This window comes from Cetorhinus maximus, chromosome 15, assembly GCF_964194155.1.
Source record: "Cetorhinus maximus chromosome 15, sCetMax3.hap1.1, whole genome shotgun sequence".
Lineage (NCBI taxonomy): Eukaryota > Metazoa > Chordata > Chondrichthyes > Lamniformes > Cetorhinidae > Cetorhinus > Cetorhinus maximus.
In genome coordinates, this window is record NC_135893.1 from 67,566,307 (window position 1) to 67,592,803 (window position 26,497).

At 46.8% G+C, this 26,497-nt stretch overlaps 2 protein-coding genes across 3 annotated transcripts in view; one reads left to right on the plus strand and one right to left on the minus strand.

The window, feature by feature from the left end:
* The window catches only part of chlsn (cholesin), a 352,627-nt gene that overhangs the window by 44,407 nt on the left and 281,723 nt on the right, over positions 1–26,497 (minus strand). The gene's annotated exons all lie outside the window — the stretch shown is intronic.
* Positions 1–26,497, plus strand: part of gpr146 (G protein-coupled receptor 146) — a 90,345-nt gene that overhangs the window by 9,299 nt on the left and 54,549 nt on the right. The window contains exon 2 of one of the 2 annotated variants that reach the window (XM_078558579.1): positions 11,384–11,500. The exons of the other annotated variant lie outside the window; for it this stretch is intronic. The gene's annotated coding sequence lies outside the window, so the exon portion shown is untranslated. The remainder of the gene's footprint in view (positions 1–11,383; positions 11,501–26,497) is intronic. 2 annotated transcript variants of the gene reach the window in all.

Below are 26,497 nucleotides of genomic sequence, written 5' to 3' on the forward strand. Positions count from 1 at the left end.
CAAGGGGGGAGGGGGAGAGCGCAAGGGGAGGGGAGAAGATGAGGGCGGAGAGAGGGGAAGAGTGGAGGGGATGAGGGCAGAGGGAGGGGGAGAGCGGAGGGAATGAGGGCGGAGGGAGGGGAGGGGTGAGGGGGAGAGCAGAGGGAATGGGTGAGGGGGAGAACGGAGGGGGAGAACGGAGGGGCAAAGGGATGGTGACGAGGGAGAGGGGTGGGGGCGAGGGTGAGAGGGGCGAGGGTGAGGGGGCGAGGGTGAGAGGGGCGAGGGTGAGAATGGCGAGGGAGGGGGCGAGGGGAGGGGCATTGGGAGGGGTGGAGCGGAGGAAGTGGGTGAGGGAGGGAGGGAGGGAGTGGATGAGGGGAGGGAGGGAGTGGGAGAGGGGAGGGAGTGGGTGAGGGGGAGAACAGAGGGGCGAGGGAGGGAGAGGGATGGGGGAGATGGGCAGGGACGAGGGAGATGGGCGGGGGTGAGGGAGATGGGCAATGGAGGGGGGGAGGGGTGTGGGAGGGGTAGAGGGGCAAGGGTGGGAGATGGGCGGGGCATTTGGAGGGGGAGAGCGGAGGGGCGAGAGGAGGGGGAGAGCGGAGGGACGGGGAGGGGAGAGCGGAGGGACGGGGAGGGGGAGAGCGGGGGACGGGGAGGGGGAGAGCGGAGGGACGGGGAGGGGGAGAGCGGGGGGACGGGGAGGGGGAGAGCGGGGGGACGGGAGGGGGGAGCGGGGGACGGGGGAGGGGGAGCGCGGGGGACGGGGAGGGGGAGCGCGGGGGGACGGGGAGGGGGAGCGGGGACGGGGAGGGGGAGAGCGGGAGGGGGAGAGCGGGAGGGACGGGGAGGGGAGAGCGGGGACGGGGAGGGGAGAGCGGAGGGACGGGGAGGGGGAGAGCGGAGGGACGGGGAGGGGGAGAGCGGAGGGACGGGGAGGGGAGAGCGGAGGGACGGGGAGGGGGAGAGCGGAGGGACGGGGAGGGGGAGAGCGGAGGGACGGGGAGGGGGAGAGCGGAGGGACGGGGAGGGGGAGAGCGGAGGGACGGGGAGGGGGAGAGCGGAGGACGGGGAGGGGAGAGCGGAGGGACGGGGAGGGGGGAGAGCGGAGGGACGGGGAGGGGGAGAGCGGAGGGACGGGGAGGGGGAGAGCGGAGGGACGGGGAGGGGGAGAGCGGAGGGACGGGGAGGGGGGAGAGCGGAGGGACGGGGAGGGGGAGAGCGGAGGGACGGGGAGGGGAGAGGAGGACGGGGAGGGGGAGAGCGGAGGGACGGGGAGGGGGAGAGCGGAGGGACGGGGAGGGGGAGAGCGGAGACGGGGAGGGAGAGCGGGACAGGGAGAGCGGAGGGACGGGGAGGGGGAGAGCGGAGGGACGGGAGGGGGAGAGCGGAGGGACGGGAGGGGAGAGCGGAGGGACGGGGAGGGGGAGAGCGGAGGGACGGGGAGGGGGAGAGCGGAGGGACGGGGAGGGGGAGAGCGGGGGGACGGGGAGGGGGAGAGCGGGGGAGGGGGACGGCGGAGGGAGGGGGAGGGCAGAGGGACGGGGACGGGGGGGGCGGAGGGAGAGGGTGGTGAGAGGGGGATGGGAGAGGGGCAGGGGGGAGAGGGCAGAGGGAGGGGAGGGCGGGCAGGGGTGAGCAGAGGGAAGGGGAGACCGTGGTGGGGGAGGGGGAGAGTGGAGTGGGGAGTTGAAAGGGGAGGGTGTGAAGGGGAGGGGGAGAGTGGAAAGGAGGGGAGGAGGAGGAGAGCGCAAGGTGGGAGGAGGAGAGCGCAAGGTGGGAGGAGGAGAGCGCAAGGTGGGAGGAGGAGAGCGCAAGGGGGGAGGGGAGAGCGCAGGGGGGGAGGGGAGAGCGCAGCGGGGGAGGGGAGAGCACAGTGGGGAGTTGAGAGGATGAGGGCAGAGGGTGGGGAAGAGCGTAGGGGGGGACGGCAGAGGGAGGGCGGAGGGAGGGGTGAGGGGGCGAGCGGAGGGAGGGGGTGAGGGGGAGAAAGGAGGGCGAGGGGTGGGGAGGAGGGTGGGGGGGCGAGGGAGAGGGGTGGAGGGCGAGGGAGGGGGGAGAGGCCGAGGGAGGGGGGAGAGGGGTGAGGGAGGGGGAGAGCAGTGAGGGAGGGGGTGAGGGAGGGGGAGAGGGGCGAGTGGTGGGGCATTGCGATTGGGAGGGGTAGAGCGGAGGGAGTGGGTGAGGGGTAGAGCAGAGGGAGTGGGTGAGGGTTAGAGCAGAGGGAGTGGGTGAGGGGTAGAGCAGAGGAGTGGGTGAGGGGTAGAGCAGAGGGTGGGTGAGGGGTAGAGCAGAGGGAGTGGGTGAGGGGAGGGAGGGAGTAGGTGAGGGGAGGGAGTGGGCGAGGGGAGGGAGTGGGTGAGGGGCGGGAGTGGGTGAGGGGAGGAGGGAGTGGGTGAGGGGAGGAGGGAGTGGGTGAGGGGAGGGAGTAGGTGTGGGGGAGAACAGAGGGGAGGGGGAGGGAGAGGGGTGGGGGAGATGGGCGGGGACGAGGGAGATGGGTGGGGGCGGGGGAGCTGGGCGGGGGCGAGGGAGAGGGGGGAGAGGGGCGAGGGTGCAGGAGAGGGGCGGGGGCGGGAGAGGGGGAGAGCGGGGGGGTGGGAGAGGGGGAGAGCGGAGGGGCGGGAGAGGAGGGGGAGAGCGGAGGGGCGGGGGAGGAGGGGGAGAGCGGAGGGGCGGGAGGAGCGGAGGGCGGGGGAGGGGAGAGCGGAGGGGCGGGGGAGGGGGAGAGCGGAGGGGCGGGGGAGGGGGAGAGCGGAGGGGCGGGGGAGGGGGAGAGCGGAGGGGAGGGGAGAGCAGAGGGGCAGGGGAAGGCGAGAGCAGAGGGGCGGGGTAAGGGGAGAGCAGAGGGGCGGGGTAAGGGGAGAGCAGAGGGGCGGGGGAAGGGGAGAGCAGAGGGGCGGGGGAAGGGGAGAGCGGAGAGACAAGAGAGGGGGAGAGCGGAGGGACGAGTAGGGGAAAGAGGAGGGATGGTGAGTGCAGAGGGGACGGGGACGGCAAGAACGGAGGGATAGGGAAATGGCGGGACAGGGGTTGGGGAAATGGCGGGACAGGGGTTGGGGAAATGGCGGGACAGGGGTTGGGGAAATGGAGGGGCAGGGGTTGGGGAAATGGAGGGACGGGGTTGGGGAAATGGCGGGACAGGGGTTGGGGAAATGGAGGGACGGGGTTGGGGAAATAGGGGGACAGAGGATGTGATTTTTTCTGTGGGATCTTCTGAAACATATCTGATTTCAAGGAGGGAAGTGTTAAATGTTAAAAAGAATAATGATCAATTTCTTTATCTCAGCCCATTCCTTTGTGGTCAATTGCATTTTCTGTCACCCCCAGTCATCCCTCCCCAAACCTCATGCCCCCACCTTTCTTCCCACAGCCTTAGTCATGCTGGTTGCCTGGGATCCAAATGTGTGACACTCCCCCCACATCCCATCCGATCCGATCCGACCCTCCCCGCCCCCCCGAGCAACCCTATGCTTGAAGCATTTTGCCAGTTATGTGGCATGCATTACAGAGGCAGTATAGGGTTAAGTAATTTGCTTTTGAGACAATATTTGTAACAGTCAGATTCCACTGGATAAACAGAGTACATTACAAATGAAAAGAGAAGGCAGCACAGATGTGTATGTATGCTATGTTATTAAAGTCGCTGAGTCAACAAAGGGCATATAAAGAAGTGTTTTTCTTCACAAAGCTGAATCAACAACATTTCTTGTTCGACCCATTTCAAGCCTTACACATAATTAAGCTTGAGCACAGAGGTTGTAATTTGCAGAGAAAAATATTAATTTAAGCACTGAATCATACAGCCTGAGCAGTACATCATTCTCTGTTAAAGCAGCGAGTATGGCAACCTGTTCTCATCCCTTTGCAGCTCTAAATGACACAAAGTTAGCTCTCCCAACCTGTTCACTGTGTCTCAGTGGCGACAGGAGGTCGTGAGTTGAAGTCCTACTCCAGGGACTTGAGCACATAACTCACACTGATGTTCCCAGCGCAGTACTGAGTGAGGTACTGCTGTGCTGTCGCAGTTACTATCTTTTGGACGAAACGTTAAATTGAGGTGCTGTTTGCCCTCTCGGGAGAGATGTAAAATCCCATGGCATTATTTGAAGAGCAGTGGAGTTCCCCCAGTGTCCTGACCAATATTTATCTCTCATCCAATAACAGTAAAGATAGATTATCTGGTCAATATCACTTTGTGGAACCTTGCCACACTTAAAAAAAAAGCTCCATTGGCTATGAAGTGATTTGAGACACTCTGAGGTTGTGAAAGGTGCCTCTTTTACTCCCATGGAGAAGATTTACCTCTCTGCCAGTTAGTGGATGAAACTGGAAGTTGGGAATGTGCCAAGAATCAACGAGTGTTCCCAAACACGGTGGAGTGGGGTGGGCGCTCCCAATCACAACAGACCCCAGGGGGACACCTGATCACAGGGGTGGTGGAGGCTTCCGATCGCAGGGGACCCTGGGTGGATTCCCGATTGCCGTAACAGCTCAGTGATAGCACTCTTGTCTCAAAGTCAGAAGTCACATGTTGAAGCCTCACTCACAAAACAGGTTACCAGGGAAACCTATCCTGTTTCACTACCTAGCTTTACTGGCTTGAAACTGAAAACACAACTTGGTGCAAAATTATCTCCCTGTGCTTACAGTCTCTTTGGCCAGGCAGAGACAATAGACCCATCAGAAGAATTCTTTAGGCCACATAACTTAGATTATCCGAGGCTTGTACTTGATACATTTTTGGGGAAATGGAGGGGCAGAGGATGTGATTTTTCTGTGGGATCTTTTGAAACATGTGATTTCTAGGAGGGAAGGAGTAAATATTAAAAAGAAAAATGATCAATTTCTTTATCTCAGCCCATTCCTTTGTGATCAATTGCATTTTCTGTCACCCCCAGTCACCCCTCCCCAAACCACCCCCCAGCAATGCCATGCAAAACCAATATATTTTTAAAAATCATAGAGATTTAATAGTCCACTGCTGAACTATCAAAAGCTAAAAGCTTGAGTGATAATTTGCTTGCCGCTGGAAACACTGAGTTTTCACTTTGTGCATGGAGCCTTGCTGCACAGATCTGGGTCCAGAATCCCCCTGGGGCCAAAGAGTTAAATTGTGAGAACAGGTTGCATAGACTAGGATTGTGTCCCCTTGAATATTGAAGACTAAGGAGTGATTTAATTGAAGTATTTAAGATGATCAAAAGAGTTGATAGTTTCTCTGTATCCGCCTGATTTCCTCTGATGCGAGTCCAGAACAAGTGAACATACATAAGAAATAGGAGGAGTAGGCCATTCGGCCCCTCAAGCCTGCCTTGCTATTCAATATGTTTATGGCTGATCATGGCCTCAACTCCTCTTTCGTGCCAGCTCTTCATAGCCCTCAACTCCCCGATATTTCAAAAATGTATCTAACTCCTCTTTAAATATTTACAGTGATCTAGCTTCCATAACTCTCTGGGGTAGAAAATTCCGGACATTCGCTACCCTCTGAGAGAAGAAATTCCTTCGCATCTCAGTTTTAAATGAGTGTCCCCTTATTTTGTAACGATGTCCCCTAGTTCGAGATTCCCCCACTGGTGGAAACATCTTCTCAACATCTACCCTGTCAAGCCCCCTCAGAATCTTGTACGTTTCAATAAGATCACCCCTCATTCTTCTAAGCTTTAATGAATAGAGGCCTAACCTGTTTAGCTGTTCTTGATAAGTCAACCCCTTCATCCCAGGAATCAGCCTAGTGAATCTCTTTTGTACTGCCTCCAATGCCACTATATCCTTTCTTAAATACAGGGACCAAAGCTGTACACAGTACTCCATGTGCGGCCTCACCAACACCCCGTACAGTTGTAACAAGACTTCCCTATTCTTAAACTCCAATCCCCTAGCAATACAGGCCAAAATTCCATTTGCCTTCTTAATTAATTATTATAAGTTTTATTATAATTAACTATAATTATATATTAATTATACATTCAAATTAGAGCTAGGCCGTTCAGGGATGATGTCAGGAAGCACTTCTTCACACAAAGGATAGTGGAAATCTAGAATACCCAACACTGCACCCCCCCCCCCCCAACCCCAATGCTCCCCCAAAAGACCCCAAGAAGCTGCTGAGACTGATGAAGCTAAGATACAGATTGGCCATGATCTAGTTGAATGGCAGAATAGGCTGTAAGGGTCAAATGGCCTAGTTCTGTTTCCATATTCATCCAGGTGACTCGATATTAAACATCTCTCTAGAATCTTCCATTACTGCCACTTTTAAATGCGCCAGTATTTTAACCTGATGAAGTAAACAATTTCATCAATAAATAAAAAGGCACAAGAGGCTTTAGTTATGAAGAGACTCTAGAGAAACCGGGCTTCTTTTCATTACAGAAGGTTAAGAGGGAACTCAATAGGGTGTCAAAATTATAAATAGTCTTCCTTCAGTACAAAAGTGACTACATTTCAAAAGTATTTCATCGACTATAAAGTATTTTGAGACATGCTGAGGTCATGAAAGATGCTATAGAAATGTAAGTTCTTTCTTTTAAGGAAGAAAAAACTATTTCCATTGGTCAATGGGTCAATATCTAAGATTTCACCAATTACATAAAAGGAGAGGTTAGGAGACATTGTCTTCAGCAGTATAATGTTAGGGCCTGGAACGTCCTACTAGGAACCATGATGGCACTGCAAAACCAAGAAACTGCTTTTAAAAGGGATGTGGAGAAATATATTAAAAAAGAAAAAAAAAATTAAAATCGTTTGGGAATACTGACAGGCAAATGGAAAAAGTGGGTCAGTGAGTCAGATTAAGTATGATGGGCCTCCTCCTGGACTGTGAAATACTAAGGGCTGCATCTTACAAGGGTGGGGGGGGTTGCGGACTCGCTCCCTGCAAGCCGCCCCACAGCCATAATATGCAACGGGCGGTTAAATTGGCTCACAGTGGGACTTCCGCCCCTCACTAGATAATCCCATTGTCCAGCCACTCCAGCAGCCTGGGCAAAACCAAGAGCTCAGTCCCTAGGAGCCAGTGCTATGGATCCCAGCGTGAGGTAAGTCCGGGGTACTGTGCAGGGAGGGTTTGGCCAGCTTAGGGAGGGGTGGGTTTAGAGGCGGTTGGAAAGAAGGGGAGGGTACTATCTTAGGGGGCTGTCCCCGATGCACAAAAGGCACCTCCCAAAGATAGTATCCCCCCTTTCCTTTTCGCCCTTTAAAAAACTTTTTAAAAAAGGCAACCTGCCCATTCCCGTCCGCCTGCCCATGGCAACTGTATTAGTGCGTGGGCAGAATATTATTGGGGACGGTTGGCTTGGTAACAAGCTCAATTGACACTTAATTATTTATTTACATATAGTGGGTGGGCTGCCGATTTCGACGCCTGCCAATCTACCATGTCATGGGGGTGAGCTCAGCCTGGGCAGAAAGGGAGGTGGGCTGGACACCTGCCCAATTTTACGTGCACCCCTCCCCAATCGCCCCCCAATGAAAACATGCCCGGTAGGGGCATGTAAAATCTATCCCTACGATTCTATGAAACCTCATTGTTTTGGTTTGTAATTGAAATGGAAAAACGTTAGATGCCCATTAACAGCGCACATACTCACAGTTTGTTTTTTTGAGTGAGGAAGAAAGGGTGAGAGAGATGGTAATGTTTGCAGTCCTGTTGAGTGCAACAACAACATTGTATTTATATCACATCCTTAACATAGGAAAACATCCCAAGGTGCTTCACAGGAGCATTATCAGACAAAATTTGACATCCGGTCACAAAAGGAATCATTAGGACAGGTGGCCAAAGGCTCATTTAAAGGAGTAGGTTTGAAGGAGGAGCGAGAGGTAGAGCGACTTAAGGAGAGATTTCCACAGCCATGGGTCTAGGCATTGAAGACACATGCTCGAATGGCAGAGTAATAAAAGACAGGGATGCACGAGAGGCCAGAATTGGAGGAGCGCAGAGACCTCAGAGGACTGGAGCAGGTTATAGAGATAGGACCGAGGCCATGGAGGGATATAAAAACAAGGATGAGAATTTTAAAATTGTGGCTTTACAGAGTAATGCACCTGCTAACTGTGGTGCAGAACAGCCAGCAGCTGCGAAGAAATCCAGGCTCCGTATGGTCAGGCCTTGTCCGCCGACAATGGGTAATGAGATGAGAATGGGGGCACAGTCTAATTGTGACAAAATCTTTAACAATAATTAATGGATTGTTTTGTTTCTTTGCTGGTGCAGTTTTAGGTAATGACAGCTGATAAAATGTTACCAAGCAAATCTGGGAAAACAGCACCGTATGTAACTGGCTGTTCGAAACGCAGCACATGGAATGTGTCTCCAAGGATAGGCTGGAATATTTTCCTTGGAAAAATTCCATCAGCAATGTACTCTGGGCTACAAAAATAAATCAGAGGAAAGAGTTGGGTTATAGTGTGTAAAAACAACTGTTAATTGCACTGTGCCATAGAGTTCATGAAAACAGACACACTCTTGTGCAGAAAACACAGTCTGCTTTGCTATACCATGTATCAGCCAAGACTACTTCCTTCCTTTAACTGGCTTTGGAGTATGACTTACCCTCTGTCCTTGTGTAACTGCATATGGTAAGGTAAAACAAAATAGCTTATTAAAATTCCATGTGAAATAACTATATTAAAGCAGGATTTTCTTCAGTCATGCATTCCAATTTCTCAAAGTGAAGTCACCCAGCTACTGAACTAAAACTAAAGTAACGCTGGTATTTACAACATTTGTTGTGCTCTCAATGTATGTGCCTTTTCTTCATTCGGAAGTTAAATGCACTCATTCACAAATTTATACAGTGTGGTGTTGGTTTACACCCCAATTCATCAAAGGGAAAGTGTTTTGAGAGCACGGTCTTTAGGGAAAGTATCATATGGAGGACATGAGTTTCATGGCCAGAGTGAGGAACAGGAGTCATTAAACCAGAAGGGATTTAATCTCTCACCTGTAACCAACCACCCCCCACCCCCACTCCCTCCACCCTGCCCCCTAGTGATCACACCAAGAGCAGCAGATACCCAGGAAACAATCTGCCTGCACAGCAACAGTTCGGGTTGCCAACCCTCCAGATTGTCCTGGATCCTCCAGGACCCGGGGAATAATCTCCTGGATTCAGCTGTGAGCAAACTAGAAGAAAAATCTTCAAAATGTGCATTCTTTGAGTTTTCAATTTTCTTTGAACCCTTTCACTTCTTCGTCATAACAGTATTGGAAATGTAAAAGATGGTTCTTTGACTGGGATGGGGCATTTCAAGGCGAGAGGCAAGATGATGGATCCACCAGGAATATGTCCAACCAGAGTTGTTATAACCTTATGGTATAACTGATTCCCCTTTATTACAAATTGTCTAATTAAAATTGCTTCTTCAGTTCTTATTTTTTAAAAAAATAGAATTCCCACTTTGCTGTGATATCATTGGTGCTACTGAAAATTATTGAATAATTCAATTTTTAAATGTCAAACTATCTAGCTATAGGCTGTACTTCAAAAATTGTGAAGTATTTTGAGATCTTTCACTGTGATAAGTGCTTACTTAGATGCATTTCTTTATTAACTTGGGTAGAACACATTGTGTGGGCTAAAGAGGGGGATTAACTTCAAGTTTAACATATACCAGAACTTACAAATTTTTGTTCTTTTCTCAAAGATGTTAATGCTCATTAAGGTGAGGGACATTAGTCTGGGAAATGGAACTTTTTCTGCTGCATGTACTATTAAGCCCTCGCAGGACAGGTCTAGCACAACCAGTTCCATACAGTTAAAAACAAAAAGCTAAAAGCTACTGCGGATGCTGGAAATCCAAAACAAAAACAGAATTACCTGGAAAAACTCAGCAGGTCTGGCAGCATCGGCGGAGAAGAAATCAGTTAACGTTTCGAGCCTTCATGGCCCTTCGGCAGAACTGAAGCATAGTTAGAAGAAGGTTCTTCTAACTATGCTTCAGTTCTGCCGAAGGGCCATGAAGGCTCGAAACGTTAACTGATTTCTTCTCCGCCGATGCTGCCAGACCTGCTGAGTTTTTCCAGGTAATTCTGTTTTTGTTTTCCATACAGTTAAGCTTATTCTATTCTGCCCCAACAACGTGCCTCAACACCTGTACATCATCTGTGTGATGTATTTCCATTTCCTACACTGGACTTCTTGTGTCTTCTCTAGGTAAGAGTGTCATTATTCTGCGAGTAGGATCAGTAGTTTCATAAGAATTGGATTGAGACAGCCCATTTCATAAAGGACCCTTACAGTCAGTAAACAGAGGAGATTTTCCTTTTAGACCTCTTTGTGATGAAAGGTCCATTGATACAAAGGTGTCTAAGGATTGATGAGGGTCTGAGGATTGATGCACAGTGGGGCATGATGATCCAAGCCCATACTACTTTTTTCCTTTATTCATCACTGGCAAGGCCAGCATTTGTTGCTCATCTTGAACTGAGTGGCTTGCTCAGCCATTTCAGAGGTCTAGAGTTACATGTAGGCCAGACCGGGTAAGGATAGCAGATTTCCTTCCCTAAAGGACATTAGGGTTAGGGTTTTTACGACAATCGATGATAGTTTTGTAGTCATAATCACTGAGATTAGCGTTTAATTCCAGATTTAAATTCCACCAGCTGCCATGAACCCATGTCCCCAAAGAATTCACCTGGACCTCTGGATTAGTGGTCCAGTGACATTACCACTACACCACCATCTCCCTTGGGGCAATACAGCCTTGACATTGTGCTTCAATGCTGCTTTGCCATTCATGCCAGACTTTAAATGGTAGCACAGTTATGACCCTCCACCAACACTGCCTCTAGATTCTTAATGGGATAAAGTAAATCCAAAACACTACTTTGAGATCTGTGAATGATGAGTTTCATAAATAAAAAATGGAAGTATTTCTGGGTGACAGTAGTATTCTTGGAGCATGACTAGAACTTGCACAACCACTTTTGTTGAATGCTCCTTTACAAAAAAGGAAATGTGGTGTCACAAGTTGTTTTACAGCCATGAGAATTTGATTTATTCCAACAATTTCTCACTTCGGAGCATTTAATAGGAATCCTTTCTTGGAATAAATTGACTCCATGGAAATCCAGGAGACTGATTCATTTTATTAATGAACTTAAGAATCCTGCTCTATTCGTACATCTCTGCTGAGAGGAACTTGCCAGTAATCCATTGTAGGCCAGACAGTTCCACTGGAAGAGAAGCATCTGCTGATCGAAAATAGGTCACCAACATTGGCTGGAATTATTCCTGGAGGTTTCATCACATGACCTCCTGCCAATCAAACAACTTTTTCACCATCTCCATCCAATATTTTTAATAAATAATAAATGTAAGCATTCAAAACTTTTTTTTTAAATTAATTGCTTGAACGTTGCTCTGATTTTCCTCCTGGGTTTTGTTTGCAGTAGTGTCCAGGAGATTAATCTTCATTCTCTGGAGACTTCAGGGCAATCCTGGAGAGTTGGCAACCCATGTGAAAGCTGCATAGCTACATTGGACAGTTGGTACAAACCAAAGCCCATGTGAGTGAAGCATAGAAACTTGTGTCAAGGTACATATATTGATTTGAGGGAATTTTAAAGTACTACTTTGAAAGGTAATCATGTCATAAATTATTCAGGGCTTCTTTTGGTGGCAATCCAGTTTCATTTCAGTTTCTCAAAGTTTCAAAATAAATGACAGAACTGATTGCAGAATAAGGTGTGTAATTTTGCAACAAGTACCAACATGAATGGCTATGTGATTGAGATGAAACACAAAGCACTGATCACACTGTCAGCAGCTAATACCATAAATACAGACATCACCTCACTTGTGTTTATGTAGATAACCTAAATGCTATACCTGGAACAGGTTGTGATTCGATTGCTCAGATGCTCTCCGAGTTGCTTTTTAGGTGTTGATCCATGTTATAGCCTGTTGCATCCATTCAACAACTTGCATTCATATATTGTCCCACAGCGCTTTAGAGGAGCGCAATCGAACCAAAATTTGACATCAAGCCACATGAGGAGGTATTGCAGCAGGTCAAAAGCTTGCTCAATAAGGGGCATCTTAAAGGAGGAGAGAGAGATAGAGAGAGATAGAGAGGAAAAGAGGTTTAGGGAGGAAATTCCAGAGATTTGAGGCTGAGGTAGCTGAAGACATGGCCACCAGTTTTGAAGTGATGAAAATTGCAGATGTGCAAGAAGCCAGAACTGGATGAGCACAAAGATCAATACAAACCACAATCATTAAATCTTATACAACCCTCCGTGCAGATTTATTGCTGTGTACAGACTACCCAGAAGCACTTCAATCTTGGCACGCAGAAGCACTTCAATGGCAAAATGTAACTGCGGGTTTACTTTGCAAAAGAAAAATATGCCAATTAAGATTGGTTCTCACATTAAGAAGACGTGCTTGATAATTTCTATCTCCTATGCATTGATTGCAGAATTGGACTTGGTATAGAAATAATCAACATGGAAATCTTGCCTGCTTTACTCACCATTTCAATAGTAATTAAATCTGAAAAGTATTTGCAAGTTACAGGTGCATGCAGAATAGGTGCTGGGCACCTAGTGCAAGAAACAACAACCAATCACTGTGCAAAAGTGAAAGACATGTTTGAAAGCAAGAACTTGCATTTTTGTAGCACCTTTCACAACCATCGGATCGTTGAAAGTATTTTACAGCCAATGAAGTATTCTTGAAGTGCAGTGGCTGTTGTAATGTGGCAATCAATTTTCACATGGCAAGCTCCCACAAACAGAACCATGATAATGACCTGATAATTTTTTTCAATGAGGGTTAAGTATTGGCAAGACAGTGAGAAGAACTCCACTGCTCTTCTTCAAAATAATATTGTGGGACATTTTACGTCCATCGAAGAGGGCAGACATCTCATGGTTTAGCATCTCATCCGAAAAACACCACCACTGACAAATCAGTATCCCCTCAATACCGTACCACCCTAGATTTTTCCGTTCGTGTCTCTGGAGTGGGACTTGAGCTCATGTGTTTCTGACTCAGGGGTGAGAGCGCTACCAACAGAGCCACAACCGACCCAAAGTTTAGGATTGTGTGTTGCAACCCTTTTCATCTGACAGGCTTTGCCAAAGCATAGGAAATGGAAATAGGGCGGGAAAGTAGAGTTGATGTAGAAGAAGTTCAGCTACTGAATGGTGCAACAGGCTCAATGGAACATCTGGCCAGCTCCAGCTCCTATTTCTCATGAGCTTATATGCTTTTCTATCTCATCTGATGATCAACCCACCGTGTAATTCTAACCATTTCTCATTTTTATTTCTGAAATCCAACATTTATAATCTTTTGAGTTTATCATGGGTTACCTGCCAATGTTTCTTTTTTTGTAGAAATTAGTTTTGGGGCAGCACCTTGCTGGTTGCCTGTTATACACCCTGCCCAATAACTCAGCCCCTTTGAAGTCACTGCTATCACCAAAGGGTGGGGGTGTATAACAGGCAGCCAGTGCAGTAGCACCCATTTTGTGCTCCCATTTCAAAGCAGAATTCTAACAACCCTCCAAAGGATTAGATCTCTTTGACAAAGCAGCTGTTTTGGTACAGAGTCGCATTCCACAACTGCAGCACCAGAGTGCAAAGAAAAGGGGAAGTTTGCAATCCTGCATGGCAAGTTCCTGGTCAAGGCTGGGATGTCAGCATAGAGTGGGAAAAAGGAAGATACAATCGCAGGAAGAGAGCAAAAAACACTGCTTCGACCTCACACCCCCTTCAAAAAGAGTTACAGCACAATAACAAGTTTTGGGGGTAGGCAGGAATGTGGAGTTGAGGTTACATTCAGATCAGCCATGATCTTATTGAATGGCGGAGCAGGCTCGAGAGGCCGAATGGCCTACTCCTGCTCCTAATTTATATGTTTGTATGTTCGATTCCATCCCTTCCAGGGAATGGGTGATGCACTGGAGCAACAAGCCCAAATTAAGGGGGAAGGAGAAAGAATTCTAATAAGAGATCAGAGATCTTGAATTCCAGTTTTCTCTATAACTAATGAGCCATTAAGAAAATGTGGAACAGACAACTTCAAAAAGATGCAATTTCTGAGTGCAATTTTGTTAAATGAATCAATTACAAAAAGGGGAACTTCAAATGCTACAAAATTTCTGTGCACAATATAGTCACAAATGCTATTGTGAAAGAAAGAAAATTGGTCACATTGATATAATCCCCTCACTATCGCAACTCAACTTACTATTTCTCTGAATTATGATGTAACGCATGTCTTTGTCTCCACATGCATCAAATCAAAATTTGCGCTGCAGTTGCCAACATTTGACAATCTTGTCTGGCATCTCAACAAATGAAAAAACATAATGGGAACCGGAAGCTGCACATAGACAATGCTGTCCAAGAGCTTGTTGTTAGAAGGGCTACTTAGTCCAAAGCACAGGACTGTCCCTCATCCTTTTTGTTGCTTCCATGGATATGACAGACAAAAGCTCTGCAACACTGAACCAGAACAGCACACCAGAGGCAGCAATTGCCACAGTTTCTGAACAGCTTAAAACAGATTTCTACATACCAATCCTGTTAAAATTGGCAATGTGCCACCATTGCATTGACACTTGAGAAATAATGAATCAAGGGGAGAACATAAATAAATCTACCTCCAAAAATCCTATTTTACCAATTGTATCTCATTTTGATACAGCACTTGGGGAGGGGCTGTATTACTAAATATTAAATTTTAATTTGACAGCAGATTTCAAATTCAAATGACTAGATATTTAGCTATTTACTCTGGTTTTTTTTAATGAAAAATTTAAAGGAATGCTGTGAGTCTGGTAAAATGGGGAGTGGGAGTAATTAGATAGCTCTTTCAAAGGGCCAACACAGACATGATGGGTGAGTGGCCTTCTTCTATGCTGTATGGATTCTATGACCTGCACAATCAGTCACTTCAGTATATGGAAATGGGAGTGCACCATGTGCATCAGTGCATCACCAAATGCTGTATTACAAAACCCAGGAGGAAACAGCTGCCTGGATTTTCATTGAGTCGGGTTGACTTGGGAGCCCTTTAAAATGGGCAGCAAGGACTTGATTCTGGGATTCCCCACCCCATATCTGGCTTTTACAAATTTCAATAGGACCTTAAAGGGTGTGGGCTGATTCAGGTCGCAAGCCTGCACACTGCACTCTCAACCTAGCTGACCCCATTGTAGGGATAGGCATGTCTTGGTCCTCCGCAATTTTCAAAGAGTTGGGCAAAGTTATCAATGAGTCGTGATTCACAGCCCCTCATAGCCTGCATGAGGGAACCTTTTAAAAGGTAAGTTCAAAAGGTCCTCCCCATGCCAAGATGTGCCCCTGACCCACCCCATATGGCCCCATAGGCCCCCCATGCCAAGGTAAGGCTCCTCCCCCACCCCTCCAGCCCCTATGGCCCCTCATTCCCCATGCCAAACTATGGCACTTCCATGCCCCTTTGCTTCTATACAGTGTATAATGGGTAATGAATCTTATAGTGACACTAGGATGTGTATAAAAAATAGGCTAACGGATTTCTGGACTCTCAGCCAAGCCTCATTATATGTGCTTGACTAAGAGCCCAGACAACCATTAGAGTACTGAAACACCTGAGCCCCAGAGAAAACATTGCTTGATTGACATCTCTGTCTCCCTGATCTCTGTTGACATCTCTGTCTCCCTGATCTCTGTTGTCAATTGCACAATATTTATTTACACAATGTTAAGAGGCTTCAAGTACCTGCAGTTTCAGCTATTGAAACTTTAAAAGGTCTGAAAGATTGACACTTTCATTGCCCCATAGTAAAAAGGAGTTTCTGAAGAAATTGGGAAATTATTGATCAATGACTCTTTTACAAAAACATTTTTTTTACACACATCCTACTGCCACGAGAGGGTTCACTGCTTCTATACAGTGTATAGGGTGACTAGGCATGGAAATGCCATAGCTTACTATGGAGGGCATGAGCGGCCACAGGGATTGTTTGGAGAGCCTTTCTTCACATGGGGGGAATGAGGGTCCCCAGTGGCTAGGTGGGGGACATGAGGTGGCACGGATGGGGCATGAGGAGTGTGTGGGGGAGGGTGAGGAAGCTGGGGGCTTGTTTTCATTATAACTGAGACAAAGTAACATAGCACTGAGGTGTGCCTTTTAAACAGCCCTGTGGCTGCCTCCAAATGTTTTCCTGTGTTAGCTGGCCCATCTCTAGCCCCCTCCACCCCCTCACCCAGAATGAAAATCCCACCTATGTGGGAACTTTCTCCCGAAGTGGATGGGCCGAGCTGGGAATTTTCCCAAATCCACCACCTGCCTCCAGGGGGAAAATCCAGGTCCACATCTCAGAAGTTCGAACCACATCACCCTCTACAGAGTGAGTGAATTTTTCTGCCAAATGGGCTATTAAGGATTAAGTCCATTTATGTGTTCTTCAGTCCATTGCGGAGTTTTACTTGGAGTTGGTGTACTTGGCCACCGCCTTTGTCCCTTCCGACACGGCACTTGGCCAGTTCCCCGGGCAGCAGCAGACACACAGCGGTCTGGATCTCCCAGGAGCTGATGGTGCTGCGCTTGTTGTAATGGGCCAGCCGGGAAGCCTCACCCGCGATGCGCTTGAAAATATCGTTCACGAACGAGTTCGTGATGCTTATGGCCTTGGAGGAGATGCTGGTGTCAGGGTGAACCTGCTTCCTCACTTTGTAGATGTAGATGGAGTAACTTTCTTTCCTGGATCGTTTCCTCTTCTTGCCGCCCTTCACAGGAAACTTTTTCTGTGCTTTCTTGGCGCCCTTCTTAGAAACTTGCGCTTTCTTCTCGTCAACCTTGATCACAGTCAGTTTCAGACACAAAAGGTCACAATCCAACAAATACGAGGTTTGGTGGGAACCATCGGGGCACATAACACTTCGCTCATTGTGTCATGGATTGAAAGAACTTGGATTTATATAGCGCCTTTCATGAGGTTAGGAAGGCCCAAAACACATTACAGCCAATGAAATACTTTTGAAGTGTAGTCACTATTGTAATGTAGGAAACATAGCAGTCAAGTTGTGTACAGCAAGCTCCCACAAACAGCAATGTATCTACTGAGAGATGAATACTGGCCACGACTCCAGGGAGAATACTTATGATGCCATCAGAATGGTGCCGAGGGATTTTTTATAGGAACTTTTTAGCTACACTGCTAAATGTATAACACACAGCAACAAATGACTTAGAGTCACAATAAAGTTGAGGGATTTAAGGACTGCCATGTTCTGAACTTTGGTGCTTCATAAAAGGGCGCAGAATCTGAGGCTGAACATACTTGCTTAAATTGACCATCAGAGGCTCATTATTGGTGATATATCAGTTAATTCTGAAAGGAAGATTTGATTTAATTCACATTGCCATCATTATACGTAGACATGTTGAGTGCAGGTGAAAGAGATAATAATGTAGTCTAAGGTATGAAATGCAACAATCGGATCTATACTACAAAGTAAATAAAATAATTTATATTTAAAACATTTATACATTTTGCATTCTTTCTCCCCCTATTTAAAATTCTTTTTCCCTTCCTCTTCAAGTCCCCTCTGGTGATTTTTCCAATCTGAGAGCCTGCTGACCTCTTGGACCAGCTGCTAATCAAGAGGCTGGTCACCCTCCAAATTCATCCTCTATCACTTTGTGGGAGTGACGCTTTTGATCATGTGGAATCTCATTTTTTAATTTATTCTCTCATGGGATGTGGGCATCACTGGCAAAGCCAGCATTTGTTGCCCATCCCTAATTGCCCTTGAACTGAGTGGCTTGCTAGGCCATTTCCAAGGTCAGTTTAGAGTCAACCACTTTGCTGAAGGTCTGGAATCACATATAGGCCAGACCAGGTAAGGATGTCAGATTTCCTTCCCTAAAGGGCATCCATGAACCAGAAGGGTTTTTACGACAATCAATGGTAGCTCCATGGTCACCATTACTGAGACTAGCTTTCAATTCCATATTTTATTAATCGAATTTAAATTTCACCAGCTGCTGTGGTGGGTCTTGAACCAGTGTCCGCAGAGGATTAGCCCGGGCCTCTGGATTACTAGTCCAGTGATATTACCACTGCACAACCATTTCCCTGTAAATGATGTCCTAGCTCGTCAAATGGCAGATGGTAGCCAATGCCAAACTCTTCTGCACTTTCAGGGCATCAATCTATTCTGGTCAGCTTGATGGTGGTCACTGCTAACTTCATACTGATGATTAGAGCTCTCAATAAGTTCAAACCTGGCCCCCACCCCCAGCAAATCCCCTGCTGCTTCCTGTCAGTGATTTCTATTCAGCCCCTGGCTTTTAGAGAATACCCTGTTTTCACTGTAACCTTGCACGCAAGATGTTTTGCAGACATCCATAGTGGAAAATTGAAAAACTCAGACTGGTTTCAATTACGGTGCACTCAACAACAGAGTCAGAAATCTTTTCTAGGGACAAAACAAAGGATGGATTCTATCCCACATATTGCAAATTACAATCTGTGGGGATTTCATGATGAACTTAATTACAAATGATGATGGAAAGGAATCTCTCTGCATTTGTATAATAGCAGGGGTACAATGAATTTTTCACCCTAAAGGAGTGCAACTATTTTCCCCCTCAGAGTTAACTATATGTCACTGAAACAGTGAATATTCATTCGCATTTCATATGAAAGCTAGAATGTTGACTGGACATTGCAGTGGTGTAGCAGTTGGGAAGGCCAATAAGCTGCTTTATGGGACTGGTCAAAAGCCAAATTTGTATTTGTGATCTCAGCCCGTGAACTCAGTTTCTGATTATATGCCAGGTACCTCCCCACAAGAAAGGAGAAGTAAGAATAAAGGTCAAGACGATGGCTTCTCGGGCTATTTTGCCATCCTCTGATAGCTACTCTCAGACTAATATCAGTGGAGGTTTGGGAGCCGGTTAATGATTCATGAGGCAGAACATCCAAAGTGCAGAAGGAGCGAAAGTTATGCTAGCAAGGCAGAAGAAACGTTTATGAAGATTTTTTTCTCCTGGGTTTGAGCGTTGCTGGCAACGTTATCACTTATTGCTCCTGAGGGGTTGGTGAGCCACCTTTTTTGAACCTTGGCAGTCCTCGTTCACAGTGCTACTTTCTGCAGTGGTTGACCAAGTGGCTTGCTAGCCATTTGAGAGAGCAGTTAAGAGTCAATCACATTGATGTGTGTGTGACCTGATCGGATAAGGACAGACGGTTTCCTCCTCTGACAGACATGAGTGAAGCAGATGGGTTTTTGGAACACTCCAGTAGTTTCATCATTACCATTACTGATAAGTATAAAATATGAATGCAGCCAAAGTGACTGGCAAAGAGTGGAATCGATGCCAGACACTGAGCAAGCTGAATACACACACTCATGATTGGAGTGGTCGGGAAACGGACTGCCAACCGCGATCCTCCCCCTACCATAACTTAATGCGTGAAGTGTGTGCTGATATGATCTGCGCTGCCTGGGTAGGGGGCGGGAGGAGGCAAGCGCTGAAGTCAGCATGGGTGCGGGGGAGCATGGAACGAAAGTTCCTTGAAGGCAGAGAGCTGCCTCAGGGAGCTGAAGTATTTAGATGCAAAAAATAAAGATGTTAAAAACTGGGAAAAAATGCCCACGCATCAGGATTAGTCACCGGAATATACGGATGATGAAAATTCTGTACCAACATTATTTTTCGGAAACCTCATCCTACCCTTGGATGAGGTTTCCTCAAAAATACAAAGGCTGCCTGGCCGATTTTCCCATCTGCCAACCATAACGTTGGATGGGTTAACTGAGAAAAATCCCAGTTAATTGCGCTGTTAATGGCTTAATAGCCCTCTTAATTGTTGGCAGGTGCACTTCCGAGTTTAGCGTGCACGCGCCGACTAAAATATTGCACGCTATTTTACGCTTGAGTGTGTCGGGCACGTGTCCACATGTCGAGCGAAAAGTCCTGCCCAAAGGGACACTTCGACCATAGGAGAAAGAGTACTGATGGGACCACAGAGGTGGGGGGGTGGGGAGTGGGGGTTGGGGTGGGTGCTAGCGGGACTACAAGGGCTGGAAGGTTGCTGATGAGACCGTGGGAGGGGAATGCTGACGGGACAGTAGTTGGCGGTGGTGGGGTGAGGGGAGAGAACCAGTTTTGAGCCTGACCTGGCTTCGGCTAGGACCCCATCCCCGCTGGACACTACCCAAACCACCCACCTGCAGAAGCCAAACAACTTTCAAGAGGAGAATGCCTGCCAGTGTTCCCTCATGGCTGTATGAGCTCAGGTCTGCGCATGCAGAGCAGCACAGTGCACAGAAACAAAAGATGCAGACACAGGAGAAATATGGGACCAGGAAGCTCAAATCTGGGACGTGGGACAGAAAGCCAAATCTGGGACGTTTGGGCACCCGTGACCAGCATTCACTTTTGAACAAAAATATTAAAGGGACACATCAAACAGAAATCGATGGAAACACACGGAGACAATACATTCAATGAAAGCATACAGGACACGGGACATTGCTGCAGGAGTTTTTCAGGGTAGTGTCCAAGGTCCAACCATCTTCAGCTGCTTCTTCAATGATCTTCCCCCCATCATAAGGTCAGAGCTGGGAATATTCACTGATGATTACATAGTTCAGCACCATTCACAACTCCTCAAGTACTGAAGCAGTCCGTGCTCACATGCAATAAAACCTGGACAAAATTCAGGCTTGGGTTGATAAGTAGCAAGTAACATTCATGCCACACAAGTACCAGGGAATGATTATCTTCAACAAGAGAGAATCTAACCATCTACCCTTGACTTCCAACAGCATTACCATCAATATCCTGGGAGTCATCACTGGCCAGAAACATAAATATTGTGGTTACAAGAGTAAGTCAGAAATAATCTACAGAAAATCCTGGAAATACTCAGCAGGTCAGGCAGCACCAGTGGCGAGAAACAGAGTTAACATTTCAGGTCGATGACCCTTCACTGCAGCAACTCGATAAGGCTCCTTTGACAGCACCTTCCAAACTCATGGTCTACTGTCTGGAACAACAAGGACAGCAGACACATGGGAACACCACCACCTGAAAGTTCCCCTCCAAGCCACTCACCATCCTGACTTGGAAATGTATCGCCGTCCCTTCACTGTTACTGGATCAAAATCCTGGAACTCTCTTCCTGACTGCACTGTGGGTGTACCTACGCCACATGGACTGCAGCGGTTCAAGAGGTAGCTCACCACCACCTTCTCATGGGCAATTAGAGGCAGTAAACGCTGCTCTTGCCTGTGACACCCACATCCCATAAAGAATGAAAACATAGCCAGGGGAAACACACAGAAAAACAGACCCAATGGAAACTTGGGAAAATAGGCATGGCGATGAAACAAGAAGGAAAATGCTTCTTTCTCGAGGCCTATATTTCTCCATTCAGTGATGATACAAAAGAGTTAGTAAGAGAATGGAGCTGCTTAAAGTAACTAGGTCAGTTGGAATATTAAGGGGAAGAGTTTGAAAGGATGTGAAAGGCCTATCTTGTACTTGATTTGTTTTGCTGTTTACCCCCAATTCATACTAAGGCTAATTTTTTTTATACTAGTACAGGGAAAAAATTATCTGCTAATGGTTTCATCTGAAAGAAGATTCTAATAGTGCAACATTCACATTTTTTAATTTCTTCAATACCTCATTTCAATATAGCCACTTTTCATAACTTCCCCATGCAGAAAATTCTATTTATTGCCCCATTGGCATGGCAGATGCAAAATTAAGTGCTCAGCATCTCCAGCCTAATCTGGCTCTCTAAAGAGCTGCACTACATTTGCTGTGGCCCTCACTGTTGATGAAAGGGTGCAATGTGCGAGTGGTAACTTCTCTCCCCTTTCCATTTAAGAAGTGACAGAAGAATTTCAGGAGTGCAAAAGGCCATGGGTCAGTATATAAACACAGCTTCTGCATTCAATAGCCAATGACTTAAGCGGGAACCTGATGGATAATTTCACTATAAAACCATCAACAAATGCGGTTTGCCGGCAAACCCAGTTTATCCTGTTTATTCTGTATTGAACGGTCTCAAAGGTCCGTACACACCAATGTACTGTTATTATGATAAACACCAGAAGCAAGAAAACCTATAAGACACAACCTTAAAAAATATATTGTATTCTTGCTGCTAGCAACAACATCGGGACATTCTATTCCAAATGGAATTCTTGAAGCTTGAATCAGACATTCTCAACACACACATTACAAACTAAATCTCATCCATATGGTTATGATTTCCCAAAGATCTAAGATTATTTTTTGGATTAATGATCAAGTCCAATTGAGTAGAAAACTAAAATTCTCCTGGCTGTGTAATCTCAAGAGAAGTATAGATATTTCTTGTAGCCAACAGTCTTAAATTCTAACTTTTTCTAACATATAAACAAATAGTTTTGTTTTCTTTTGTTACCCATTAGATTCTGTCCTGTTCGATTTCAGGACATGAAATGCCCCCTCCACCACCCTTCCCCCTCCACCTAACCCTAACCCTAACCCCTCCAACCCAAGCCCCATCTCTTCTCAAACAGGATGGGTGCTAGGAAGCACAAAGAATGAAGATTGGGATTGTGTTTTCTTGATCTCTTCTGTGCGACTCCCCGCCTCCAGCAATGAAGGCATCTGCCCTCCAATTCTCCCACTCCTCCTATGGCAAACTTGGAAACTAAGAATGAGGACAAAATAAACCTGTGTAATCATGTTACTATGCTCCAAAACATTGCTCCCCGATGCTTCGTTAACCCAATTTCTTTTGCTTTTTCTCTGTGTGTCAGCTGTGGCTCAGCGGGTAGAGGTCTTGCCTCAGAGTCAGAACGTTGTAACTTCAAGTCCCACTCTAGAGGTTTGAGCCTAAAATCTGGGCTGTCACTCCAGTGCTGTACTGAGGTGCCGTCTTTCAGATAAGACATTAAACTGTTAGTTGAACTCTCAGAAGGATGTGAAATGTCCCACAACCCTGTACTGAAAAAGAGCAGAGGGAGGAATTCTGCCTGGTGCCCTGGCCAATATCTGTTCCTCAATCAACATCACAAGAACAGATTATTTAGTCAACACATTGTGTTTGTAGGACAGGACAGAATTAAAACTAGATTACATGAATTGTTATAGTGCAAAATGTCAGTTGGTGAAGGATGAAACCGGAGCCAATCTTTACTTGTCTTGTACTTATTTAGAGTGGAACATTACAAGCATATACCTCCTAACTCAACCACACACAGTTTCACTAAGTGTCCCTTTATACTCTTTTGAGTACCAGTAAAACTGATTTAACAAATTAACCAATTAAGAAAAAACAAGTTAACCAACTGAAAGCTCCTTAGAGGGCACTGTAACAAAAACAAAATTTGAAAGGAACCTTACCGAATCAAACTAAAATGTCATTTTGGGGGGCTAATGATGCATTCCAGCCCCCATAGTACCCATCGGTCGTGGAAGGCCTCAAGCCTGACAGTGGACATGGCGTGCTCCCTCTCCATGGATACCCAGCCGTGAACGTAGCTATAGAAAAGAAGCAGACAGTTGGGCTGGATAACCCCCGCAACCGCCCACTGCCTGGACCTGTTAATGTCAAGTGTCCCTTTATGTGCTCTTCTTGAAAACCAATAAATCAATAAAAATAAACTAATAAAAGGAGTGACAGTCCCTGATGGGGCACGTTAAAAAAATTACTTGAAAGGAAACTTACATAACTCAATTAAAATGTAATTCCTGGGGCTTACGATGCGCTGCCGCCCCTGTGGTGTCCACCGGTCACAGAAGGCCTCATGCGTACCAATGGATATCACATGCTCCTGCTCCAGGGACACCCAGCCATGAACATAGCTGCGGAAGAGGGACAGATAGTTGGGCCAGACAACCCCCTCGACCGCCCACTGCCTGGACCTGTTAATGGCAAGTATCCCTTTATATTCTTTTGAGCAAGATCAATTAAACATGTGGGCAAATTAAAAATTAATTGATAGCCCTTAAAGGAGCACTGCAATAAAAGACAAAAATCTTAAAGAAAACTTATGAAGTCAAACTAAAATTTCATTTTGGGGGCCAATGGTGCACCCTGGCTCCCGCGGTGCACACCGGTCGTGGAAGGCCTCAAGCGTACCAGTGGACACCGTGTGTTGCCTCTCCAAGGACACCCGGCCACAACACAGCCGGGGAAGAGGGGCAGACTATCGGGCCGGAGTACCCCCTCGACCGCCCGCAGCCTGGACCTGTTAAGGCAACTGTCCCTTTATATGTGTTCAAGTCAAGCCCCAATTAATGCACTCCATGTGCATATAATTAAACACAATTGATACACAATTAACATGAATGCCAGAATGGGCAATAGTATCTTCCAGGTCCACTCTGGAGCTGGATCTGCAACTGGATCTATTGTGACCAACAGCATATAGCCTGCCATATGGCAGGTGAGAAGGTTGTTTCGATGTAACACAAGGCACTTTACTGAAGGAATTCTTCAGAAATCCTTGGAGTAGGTTTCTCAGTTAACAATTTTCATTTGCAAAACATGTGTTTTCGGGAGAGTTGCCCAGCCTGGTGTTGACTAGAATAGGAATTTGAAACAGCTAAGAGCGGCAGCCAGCTTACACCATCTGTGAATTACTCAGTTCAAGATTCTAATGTTTTATTCATTCACTTGATCAGTTCCAGCTTTGGGCAGCAGAACCCTGAGGTTAAGTGGGTAAGGCGGTTCTGATATTTCATTTGGTAGGCAATATTGCTAGCATATACCTCCCTAGTGTCGGCCGTGCCTCAGTTGAATCCACAACCTTCTGACTCAAGAGTCAGAAGGTTGTGGATTCAACTCCCACTTCAGAGGCTCAAGCACCGACTCTAAGGCTGATGCTCCCAGTGCAGAGTGAGTGCTGCACTGTGGGAGGTGCTGTCTTTCAGTGAAGACATTAAACCGTAAAAGATCCCATGCCAGTATTTAGGAGAAGAGCAGAGAGTTTTCTCCGCATCCTGGTTAATATGTATTTCTCACATCACTAAGACAGATTATCTGGTCCCATCGTATCTGTTTGTGGGAGCTTGCTTTGTGCAAATTAGCTGCCATATTTCTCACATGGCAATGATGAGGATGATTCAAAAATGTATTTCAATGCACTTTGAAACATCCTGAGGTTATGAAGAGCACGACTGCAGATCCTTTAACCTGTCTGCAGGTAAGAATTTTTTTATAATCTAGAGCTACGGAGGTCTCTCGACTTGCCAGGATCAGGTTTGGGTTGTGTAGGTAAATCATAAGCTTCAACCAGTGACCCAGCACTCAGCAGCCCAGCATACTGACACACCAAAATAGCAAAAGGAGCAGATGCAGTGGAACACAAACAGTTCGTTTAGGGTACCACATAGAAAACAAAACCAGAAAATGCTGGAAATGCTCAGCAGGTTAGGCACCATCTGTTGACAGAGAAACAGAGTTAACATTTCAGGTCAATTACCTTCTATCAGAACTGGAAGATGTCAGAAACGTGACGGTTTAAAAGCAGGTACAGAGCCAGGTAAAATTGAGGTGGGGGGGGTTGGTGGGGAGAGAGATCTGGGGTGGGATAAGAGAACAAATGGGAAAGGAGCGCAGGAGTGATTAAAAGAATGCATGGCAAAAAGAAAGTGAGGTGCTAATGGGACAAGTAAAGAAACAAAAGATGGGTCTAGAGGAGATACTGAGGGCTAAAGCAGAATAGCAGAGAGGGAGATGGAAAATCTGGCAAGGGAGATAATGATATCTTGGCACAGGAATGCAATGGGGAAAGGTGGATTGATCCAACAGGTGTGGAACACCCTATTGTCTGTGGGCTGATGGGGAAAACCCACCAAGAGCTCCAGCCCACACCCCCTCTACTCCCTGTAGCTTTGGTGCTGCCACCCTCCATTACCAATATCTGTTAACCAAGAAAATGGGATCGGTGGTTAGGATGCAGAAAGAAAAGAGTGATTGCGCTCAGTCAGAAGGGAATGGGTGATGGTGCAGAAGGACATCCTAGATTGAGTCAAAATGAAACATGTTCCGATAATTTTCTTTTCACAATTCCAAAACAACTTTTGGTAATGGGGTGTGGCGGGGGGACAAGGAGACAGTCTCTACCAGTTTGTTTTTTGGTTGGATACATTTTTCAAAGCGTTCTAATCGGAAACATCTTTCCATAAAATTCAGTCCTGGTTGTTGATCTAAACCATGCTTTGTATGGCTGTGCAGCATGAAATTCTCTCTTCCTCCTTTATTTCTGGAAATAGTTAGATTGAGTCACGTACTTCCTTTTAAAAAACATAAAATTCAGCCAGCCAGCAGTTTTGAGGAGTAAGAAATTTGGATTCCTGCAGCCCTGAAATAGTGGACAATGGTGGACTAAATGCTCTAACCATAAGTTCCTAATCTTGCCATCCCACTGCAGTGGCAACCATGCCAAGACAATATGGTTCTTCACGTCAACACAGCTCACTCTTGCTCTAGTGCTCTAACTGCTTCTTCAGTCCAATAAAAAGAGTAGAATTAGGCTTCTAGA